The sequence below is a fragment of the Drosophila erecta genome, unplaced genomic scaffold (assembly GCF_003286155.1).
Source record: "Drosophila erecta strain 14021-0224.00,06,07 unplaced genomic scaffold, DereRS2 tig00000092-arrow-pilon, whole genome shotgun sequence".
NCBI lineage: Eukaryota > Metazoa > Arthropoda > Insecta > Diptera > Drosophilidae > Drosophila > Drosophila erecta.
The window spans coordinates 10233743-10244685 of NW_020825207.1; the positions used below are offsets into that span (position 1 = coordinate 10233743).

The 10943-nt window shown below is 40.8% G+C and overlaps 2 non-coding genes across 2 annotated transcripts; one reads left to right on the top strand and one right to left on the bottom strand.

Moving 5' to 3' along the window:
- Positions 1-10114: 10114 nt before the first annotated feature.
- Positions 10115-10186, bottom strand: Trnaa-ugc. The gene has a single exon. It is a non-coding gene; the product is annotated as a tRNA-Ala (tRNA).
- Positions 10187-10563: 377 nt separating this feature from the next.
- Trnaa-ugc lies at positions 10564-10635 on the top strand. Its single transcript has one exon. It is a non-coding gene; the product is annotated as a tRNA-Ala (tRNA).
- Positions 10636-10943: the final 308 nt, after the last annotated feature.

The following is a 10943-nucleotide window of genomic DNA, read 5'->3' on the forward strand; positions in this document are numbered from 1 at the left end:
TTATCTTTATCGGATTTTGAAGTGGCATACCTCTAAATGTTTCTGGCGCAATTCTCTAAAAATCTGCATTCAAATTTAGAAATTTTTTTTTTTTTTAATTTTTTTGTAATTTTTCTGATGTATGATGTGCAGAAAATCAAAAAAATCAAAAAATGTCCCAAATCTGAAATTCCAAACTCCATAACTCAACTTATCTTTATCGGATTTTGAAGTGGCATACCTCTAAATATTTCTGGCGCAATTCTCTATAAATCTGCATTCAAATTTAGAAATTTTTTTTTTTTTAATTTTTTGTAATTTTTTCATGTGAATATGTTGTAGAAATTCAAAAAATGTCCCAAATCTGAAATTCCAAACTCCATAACTCAACTTATCTTTATCGGATTTTGAAGTGGCATACCTCTAAATGTTTCTGGCGCAATTCTCTATAAATCTGCATTCAAATTTAGAAATTTTTTTTTTTTTAATTTTTTTGTAATTTTTTCATGTGAATATGTTGTAGTAATTAAAAAAATCAAAAAATGTCCCAAATCTGAAATTCCAAGCTCCATAACTCAACTTATCTTTATCGGATTTTGAAGTGGCATACCTCTAAATGTTTCTGGCGCAATTCTCTAAAAATCTGCATTCAAATTTAGAAATTTATTTTTTTTTTAATTTTTTTGTAATTTTTTCATGTGAATATGTTGTAGAAATTCAAAAAAATCAAAAAATGTCCCAAATCTGAAATTCCAAACTCCATAACTCAACTTATCTTTATCGGATTTTGAAGTGGCATACCTCTAAATATTTCTGGCGCAATTCTCTATAAATCTGCATTCAAATTTAGAAATTTTTTTTTTTTTTAATTTTTTGTAATTTTTTCATGTGAATATGTTGTAGAAATTCAAAAAATGTCCCAAATCTGAAATTCCAAACTCCATAACTCAACTTATCTTTATCGGATTTTGAAGTGGCATACCTCTAAATATTTCTGGCGCAATTCTCTATAAATCTGCATTCAAATTTAGAAATTTTTTTTGTTTTTAATTTTTTGTAATTTTTTCATGTGAATATGTTGTAGAAATTCAAAAAATGTCCCAAATCTGAAATTCCAAACTCCATAACTCAACTTATCTTTATCGGATTTTGAAGTGGCATACCTCTAAATGTTTCTGGCGCAATTCTCTAAAAATCTGCATTCAAATTTAGAAATTTTTTTTTTTTTTAATTTTTTTGTAATTTTTCTGATGTATGATGTGCAGAAAATCAAAAAAATCAAAAAATGTCCCAAATCTGAAATTCCAAACTCCATAACTCAACTTATCTTTATCGGATTTTGAAGTGGCATACCTCTAAATGTTTCTGGCGCAATTCTCTATAAATCTGCATTCAAATTTAGAAATTTTTTTTTTTTTAATTTTTTTGTAATTTTTTCATGTGAATATGTTGTAGAAATTAAAAAAATCAAAAAATGTCCCAAATCTGAAATTCCAAGCTCCATAACTCAACTTATCTTTATCGGATTTTGAAGTGGCATACCTCTAAATGTTTCTGGCGCAATTCTCTAAAAATCTGCATTCAAATTTAGAAATTTTTTTTTTTTTTAATTTTTTTGTAATTTTTTCATGTGAATATGTTGTAGAAATTCAAAAAAATCAAAAAATGTCCCAAATCTGAAATTCCAAACTCCATAACTCAACTTATCTTTATCGGAGTTTTATGTGGCATACCTCTAAATGTTTCTGTCGCAATTCTCTAAAAATCTGCATTCAAATTTAAAAATTTATTTTTTTTTTAATTTTTTGTAATTTTTTCATGTGAATATGTTGTAGAAATTCAAAAAATCAAAAAATGTCCCAAATCTGAAATTCCAAACTCCATAACTCAACTTATCTTTATCGGATTTTGAAGTGGCATACCTCTAAATGTTTCTGGCGCAATTCTCTATAAATCTGCATTCAAATTTAGAAATTTATTTTTTTTTTTTTTCTGATGTATCTGGTAGTCGGTATCTGATAGTCGGGGAACTCGACTATAGCATTCCATCTTGTTTTATTTTTTTTGGTGCAGTCGCAGCTGAATCGACTAAATTAACCGGCGCGGGCAAAAAGTTTGTTTGCCCTTCAGACGTTTGCTTCGCTGCTTTGAATTCGACCAGGGAAGGCAAAGAGACCAGGACCTCCGGGAGGAAAGGTTAGATGGCGCACAAAGGATTCGCAGGCAAATATTTGATTTTTTGCTAAAATTATTCAACGCTGCATTAGGCAATCGCCGAAATGCACAAATGCGTGCTCAGCCACAATGGAATAAAGTTGAAAGGTCAGCCAGAGGAAGGAAATATCGGAACTGAACTGAAACTTAATAAATGGAAACATAGTTTCAATATATACTTACAGAAATATATTCACTAATTTCGAATAAAATAACATGGATGTAGAAAATTAATCATCATCATCTTAGATGACGATGTCTCAGTCTAAGATGATGGTGTTATATTAGTATTATCATACAGTAAAACTTCAAGCAGAATGAATAGTGGATCAAAGGACCACAAGGACACGGTCGTCACAAGGTGTTTTGCATAAAAGCGGATTCCAGGGGGCAGAATCCATATGCCCACAGCCAGCAGATGCAGTGCAGCCAAATCCCGTTGACAGTCATCGAAGCCGCAGAAGGACTCAAAGTGATTCATGGGCTGCGCGCAGACAACTTCGCCCAGGGTTATTGAAACCCCTGCAGGACACACGGATGGCAGCAACATTTCGGCAGTGCAAAAGGACCTCAAGTTGGAGGTGGAGGACAGTACTTTGCATAAAAGATTGAGATTCCGTGTTAAGCGGCACTTAATGCAAATGTGGTCGAAGGTTGTCAGCGGGTACGGAGGTCAATAATGGCAACACGGGATCAAGGGTGGGGCTTACTTTTGTCCAACAGGAGCACATGGTAATGCATTTCAAGCAAAAAAAAAAATATTGAACAAAAGAAATAATGCGGCAATTGCCATTGTTAAAACCAATTGTGTGACTTGCCATTGGCTTATATAAAAGAAAATAGAAATCTAAGATATTCGAAATGCAAGTCCTCAAAATGATATAGTAGCCTATACTCCTAATGAGATAAATGAACAAATCATTGATTTTAATTTGCAATTATTTTGCACAGCTAACCAGACAAAGGGCGGAGTTGGGTTGCCAAATATTGGGTTTCATTTCGAGCCAGACTGGGTCAACTGGCGGTGACCTCCAGCGGGAAGTTCGAGAGTCAAGCGCTGGCTCGACTTTCTCGTGTAGCTGGAAAATGAAAACAAGACTTTTGCCTTTCGAACTCTTTCATGTGCAACAACTGCAGCTTGTCAGCCGCACACACAGATATACACACTTACGCACACATATCCATTGAGTGGCATCCATAAGCAGCAGCTGGTGCATCTGCATTTCTGTAATCTGGATCCCTCGTCCTCGTCCCATCCTGTCGCCTGGGTCCTCAGAATGAATCCGAAGCTGATCCTGTTCAGCGGCTGTGGCAAATGTGTTTGCATTTCAGGTGTCAACTGCAAAAACACATCCAGCTTTGTTGCAATAACAAACAACATAGTGTAGCCAATCCTGGCCCCATTTTGCCCCTGCATCGCTCCTGCTCCGACGTCCTCTCCTGCTCCTGGCAGCATTTCAAATACAATGAAAACATTTTACTTAACAGGCAACAAGAAATGCGAAAACGAGCAAAATTTCTGGACAGAAAACAATGCCAACGAGAGGAAAGCAATTTTTCGAGAGGTTGAAAGGTCTTCTGGTTGGGTTTACGGATTTGCAAAATCAATGCAAAATGCAATGTTTCTGCAATTTTACAATTTTCCATTTCGATTCGAAATGTTGGAGAATATTTCTTTCCTAAGTCGATGCAAATGTTAACTAGAAGCAAGTATAGTATTCTGGAATGCTTTGACAAAATCATTGTATAACATTGAACTAGATAGATACCATCTTAAAATATCTGAAATATTAAATCAATTCCCTTATTTCTATAACGATTTCATTATATTTATTGCATTAAGTCTAAATTAATTGCCAGCCTATGAAATTCCTAATTAAATCGAGCAGTATTTAAGCTATTATAATTAGTTGATAAAACGATTTCCAAACTATGCAAAGCAAACTGAATTGCAATTATCTGCCTAAGCAGTAAACAAAATAAATTCACCGAGCAGCTGTGACATGCAACAAAATTAATTACCGCCCAGCGAATGGAAGAAGCCGAAGCAGTTGCAGTGGCAAAATAAGCAGAAGAAAAGGACCTTTAGCTCAGCAGCCATTACCCTATCGCCCCATCACCCAAGTCAAGTTGGCCGAAACGAAACACAAAATAAAAAGCGACTTGAAAATGGCGACAAAACTGCAATGGACGAAAATAAATTTCGGTCTTGGGTCGCCGGCAGCGCCTTGAAGTATGCCATGAATTTGGGCATTAAGCCACCAACCACCCACTTGGGGCACCCCCACTTTCGTAGACAATTTGAGGCAATCATGCACTCGTTAATCTTGCTCAGGGGCCGAAAATTAATAGTTAACCTGGCCCAGGACTCCCTCTTGTGAAAGGAGAAAAATGTGCTGGCGAGCAAATTAAACTCGTTCTAAATACATTACGGGGGTTACGGTGGGGGTGTTTTTTGTTTTTTTTCCGCAAGCGGTGGTGCGGTGGGTGGGGGATGTCCTGTTCAAGGAGCTGCCCGAATGGCAAGACAAACAAACAGGAGCCCTGGGTGACAGACAGTCGAGCAGACGGACAGACGGACAGACAGTGAAGCAGCCGGGCAACAACAAGAGCTAAACAAGATTAATTATACCTGAAAAGCCAAAGTCAGTTTTAGACCAAGTCGTGGCCTTTTGACTTTTCCACGCTGGCAGCGGCAGGAGTCCTTGTCGTTGCCCTCGAGCGTCATTTAGTGTGAAAGGCGGCGGGGAAAGGTGAAAGTGGGGGCGGGCGGCAGGGCTGGACAACTGAGCTATTTTCTAGACAAATCCGCTTCATATCCGAGTTATTGAGTTAACCAAAAAGTACTGCAGAAAGTTTGAATGAGTTACATAGACTCGTAGAATTAATTGTTAAAGTAAGTGTATTGGTTCCACATACTTTTCGTATATTTGTTTGTTCACTGAAGTAGAAATATGCATTTTAGCTTGCCCTATACTTTCCAGATAGTTTTCTAATCACCATGCGTCATCTCTTGTGGAATCCTGGACTCTCCAAGTCCGACTTTTTGTTTACCCAACTTGCTCTTGTCGCTGTTGCTGTTATTGTTGCCTAAACGCTCGGAAAATCGGGGAGCAGATAAAAAGCAGCTGAAGCTGAAGAAGTGTCGTCTGTGTTTGGCCAACGAAAGTTGCAAAAAAGCGACACTTGAGCCAGGATATCGTAGAGTGGGCTACGGATGAAATAGGGTGTTGAAAAACAGAGAACGAGAGCATTGCGGTGCTGGAACTTCGATTCGGATTTGCTTACCTTTCGATTGATGGGATTAAATGAAAATTGAAGGAGTAAATCGAAGAACATCCATCCTAGTGGGCAACTTAACCAACTCACGACACCAGATAAACCTTCGTTTCACACCGAAAACGTTTACCTAACTGCGTATCTAATTATTCCAACTGCGAGAGAATCTGGTAGCCTTTACCCTTTTCCGCTTCGAAAAAGTTATTCGAACTTTCTCCAGGCAATGTGTTTACTTTCTATCGATTACGATGTGCATCCGGAATCGATTGCTGATTTACATTGATATATTTGAAAGTTTGCCTGCGATTTGATTGACCTCAGCTTACCAGCTCCTGCTAACGAAGCCTGTCAATCCATTATGCTCATTCCGCACACACAACCCACTTAACCCCACAATGCCGGCCGGGATTGTGCCTTTGGGCGGGCGGGGATTTGCATTCCCACATCACCAGCGCCATCACCATCGCCATCACCATCCCAGTGGCCAATGGCCATCGCATCAGGTGGGGACCTGGTCCAAAGTGCGTCAAAACTAATGGCCACCGACAACAAAGTAAATGAAGCATGGCTCCCGGGGCCAGGACAGAACCAACAGGGCAGGCCAAAGAGGTCAGGACATGCGAGAGCCGATGGCCACGTCGCCCTCATTGCCATTCCCATGCCATCCCATCCACCTCTTCTATTTCTCATCCAGCTGCTGACCCTGGTGTCCTGATGCCCCGGCTCGTAATAGGCAAAATGAAAAATCTATAGAGTTAAATGAGTGAAAATCAGGAAAATGCATTAATGAATGAATGACAGCAGGCACTGTCAACAGCAGGAGCAGCATCCATCTGTCCACTTCCCGTCCTGTCACTCGTCCTTTTTCCGCACGAGCATGGGCCGCAGGACTTTGAGAGAGCTACGTGAGCGAGTGATCGAATATGTGTGCGCCAAGGGAAACTGTGCACTGAGAAAAGCGCAAGTTAGTACGGAATATGCAGTATAACAAGGTGTAAAAGGGTGACTTGTTGTAAGTAATTTAAGCAATGAGTAGCAGCAATGTTAAAATCGTACTCATTTTTAAGACGCAAGTTTCATCCGTTACTTCAATATATATTACGACTTGTAGTGGCATTTCTTACAGTGTGGCTGTGTGTTGCTATGTGCGTCTTCCCGTTAACCTGGATGGACAGGTCAGCCTGTAGTTGGGCTCCCTGCTGAGTCTGCCTCGTTGGATGCCTTATTTATGAATGCACACACGCGGGGGGTGGTGACGATGGTGGCGGCGGTGGTGGCTTGGAAATGGGATGGCTTTATGGTTATATGGACGTGGGGCTGGGATCGGAGCTGGGTAATGCTGCTTGGCTTAGTGTGTCCTGCTGCAGGTATGGTAACCGATGTTCAACACGTACGCAACTGGTCCACGTCCGCTCATCCGGGTCCGTTGTGTTGGCATTCCTAATAGTCCGGCATCCAAACAGTTGCATCTTCTCCAGCGCCGGGGGCAGTGGGGCAGGAGCGATGCGGCGAGCCGTTTCCCCACTGACAGCTGATGCGCAGCAGTCACTTGTTAGCAACGTAATGCTGCTGTTTTCGGGAAGTACGCACCTCCTTGGATAATTCGGCAAGTTTTGCTAATGCTGCCTTCGAAATCCAATCGAGCATTCCTCGAGTGGCCCTTGTTGTGCTCCACTCATTTACACCAGTCTTGGTTATCCAATCGCATATGCAACCCCATGCCACCTCTGACCCCTTCGCTGCACTTAGCGAATTCGGAATAGGACTTGTGGTAAGTTCATGAAAATAGAAACCATTTTGCACTATTAGATATTTTGTTAAGAGTAAATGTTATAAACAAGCTGTAAACATATACAGAATTATTGATACATTCACAGGCATGAACTTAGTTTATTTAGATAATTGTAATATTCTCTAATTAAAATTGGCTCAGAAGGCCTTAGGCGCCCACTTTGGTTGATAAGGCACGATTTGGGAAATTGTGTTGGACTAATTGCCAATTTGGGCCATAACATTCGTTGAGTGTACAGCGCCCGCAGTGCAGCAAACATTTTTCGCCTATGAAAACGTTGTCGCATATTAACGTAATTAGTTCGTGGGCCCCATAGAACTTGGCCTGGTCGACTGCAACTGCCACCCAACCCAACCCAACCCGCTGCACACTCCCTTATGTGTTTGCGGTGTTTGGGAATTGTGGCCGGAATTATGATGTCCAGGTCCTGGCCATTAAGCCCTGCCCGATGAGCAGCCGTTGCGTGCGTGTTTTACATACGAATATGGCCAGCACCAAATGGCCAGCACAGCGCAATGCGACTGAAGTACAGTGCCGGCCATGGCTGTTAATTGAAACGTGATTGTGTTGCAGGTTTGGGTTGCGTTGCGTTGCCAGTATTTATGTAAGGTAGGGTATTTTCGGATACTGGGATACTGGTATTGGAACTGGTTGGCTTAGGCGAAGCCGCTTCCTTTTTTGACACTTGCAATTGCAATTGCAATTGTCATGTGCCTGAGTGCAACGAAAATAGTTGCGCATTTAAATTTTGCAGCAATATAATTTAGTTTATGCCTTTGGGCTTTGGGGAATTGAATTTGCACGCATGCACAATTGAATTTGAATGCAAAGTGGCTTCGATATCGAATGCATTATTAATTTACCACATACGCACACAGAGACGGAGACACAAACGTAGACAGCAGCAGCAACTCACGCACAATCGGATGTCCTTTGGGCGGCATCCTTGGTCGAGCAACCCCACTCACCATTCACCGGAAATATGTATTGGTTTTTCACTTTCGCAAAAACCCCCGTCATTGATACTCGTCCTGCCGATGATGATGATGATGATGATGATGATACTGGCATGCAGCAAACTGCCAGTGTAAACGAGAAAGAGAATTTTAAATGTGCATTTAATGTGATTAAGCCGGGATCTTAGGGCCTTAGGTCTCCGACATCCAAAGTCTGCCACTGCATTTGCATTTCTTATCGGTCCCTGCACTTGTGGTTTCCTAATTAGAACTAAGCTCGGCTTGGGGTTGGGGATTGGGGATTGGGGATTGGGGTCATGCGATTACCAGGAGCCGCACAGAAGTGCGTGCAAAGCCTCTAATAGAATTGTACGCATTAACGTTTTAATCGTAGGTGTGGTTGGGCCCTAATGCGCAAGATTGGATAGGTGTTGAGTTGCTTATTGTTTGTACAGCTGGGAAAATATATAGGAGTACAAAAAAGGGAAAGAATAAACTAGAATGCCTGGGATTTTAAGAGGTTTATGGAACAGAAAGCTTGAAAGAATAGCTAAAAATGACAAGAATAGTTGGGAAATTAGAAAGGTGTTCAAAAATACACTCAAGTTAAGCTTTATGTTTACAAAACTTTACCAGCGGTTTCAAACTCATCCCACTAAACTCTTGAATACCACCAATACCAATTACTCCACCAAGGAATGGGAACATTTCGCATTCAAAGACCATGAAATCGATAACTTAAGTACAACGCACAAATACAACACGGGTGTTCTTTTCCGGAGGAAACCCCAAATAGATTGAACACCCTTTTCCCTGTCCAAGGAGCCCGTCACGAAATTGAGGCTACGTCATTTGTTTAGTTTGTTGCCTCAATTATTTAGCAGCAAAGGAGACCGAAAGCAACTGAATCGAGGCCTTTCGAGGCAGGCACGTGTGTGCGAATGTCCTTGCGGTGTTTATGCAATTACATAAATCCTGTGTGACAATTTCGATTTGGATTTTCTTTTATTCAAATTATGCCTTCAAGTCCATCAGGGGCCAGCACAGTTCAGCTCTGTTATAAAATATTTATTGCCGGCAAATAAATCCCACATACTGACACGAGCAGACGTCGTTATGGTAATTAATTTCAATCCAACACGAGACCTGGCATAATCTTATTTATGCCACTTGTGTCTGGGCGTTGGGATTTGGCATTTCTGATTTAGCATTTAGCATTTAGCACATAGCATTTCGGATTTTCAACTTTTAAATTTTTGGCCTATGCTTCCTGCTAATTGATAGGTCAAGATGTGTGTAAGGAATGAAGAGTCTGTGATCGAGAAACATGTCAAATTCTTGGGACTGTTTCCCTTATTCGACCGCAACAAAATCAATTGCCTGTCCAGGGCCTGGCCAATATTTAAACTGCTGCTTTTGCTGCTTTTGATGCTTTTGCTGCTTCTGCTGCTGGGCTGCTTTCAAGCTCATGCAAAATTTAATTTTAATTTCGAGTCGGCAAATGTTGCAAAAGTGAGAACAAGCCAATTTCCTTTCGCAGCAGCCTGGGTATACACAATTTAACCACTTGACTGCATTGCGGCTACGACTTGGGCTTAAATGCTGCCAAAAGTCAAACACTGGCCAAGAGAATCGTTCAAGTTTTCGGCCTCCCCTCGATTTCCTTCCACTAGTCTCCAAAACTCTAGTGTGTTTCTGCCAATTGACATGCAGACCTGCCTGGCAGCCGTAAATCGGCATAAATAATTCATTATTGCCGCCTCGTTGCGCATAAATCAAGTCCCTGGTCATGGCCCACACACAAGCATCGGCTTTGCGATTCCAGCTCTAAACGCATTTAAAGAGCCAAAAATATGTAAAATACAAAGGAAAAATGAAAAACAAAAAATGTACTTGGAGATGCCGGGGATTGAACCCGGGGCCTCTCACATGCAAAGCGAGCGCTCTACCACTGAGCTACATCCCCGATGAGAAGCGGTTCGACCAAAATGCATTTTGCACTGGGGAAAGGGGAGTCGATTAAAATCCAAGATTGCAGGACGAATAGGATATAGGAAGTTTGATTTAGCATTTAGCACGTATTTTGCACAACAAAAAAATAAAAACGCCTATAGAATTTTAAAATAATTGAATATGATTGGACAATCTTCCATATTTCTCAACACATAAAGAAAAATTAAATAAAATAAAAAAGTTCAACTGCATTTACAACAATAACATTGAATTCGTGCAAAAACTAAGCCTTAACACGTTACAAACGCTATGTGTGCATTTCCATTTAGTTTGGCTACGCACCACCATTCGCCTTCTTCGTATGGGCGTTTTGCTCGAGGTTTGTACATCGGGGATGTAGCTCAGTGGTAGAGCGCTCGCTTTGCATGTGAGAGGCCCCGGGTTCAATCCCCGGCATCTCCAAGTACATTTTTTGCTTTTCTTTTTTTATTTTTATTCACAGCGATCGCTGTGTTGATTGCCGTTGGTGATGCTCTCTTGCGGATTTGTCTCGTCCAAGTTGTGAAAAAAGCCTTGTCCGCACGATCATCTGGCGGCGGTCATGATTCCGATTCTGAGATCACAAAACCAAAAAAAAATCGATTCGCTTCTTCGTAAAATCGATAAAGTGATCCATGTGCCAACCAGGCGATCAGCAACGCACAGCAAGCGTCGTACCGCTCGCACATGTTAAACGCGCCCGCATGATCGTTTCAAAACTGTAAAATGCA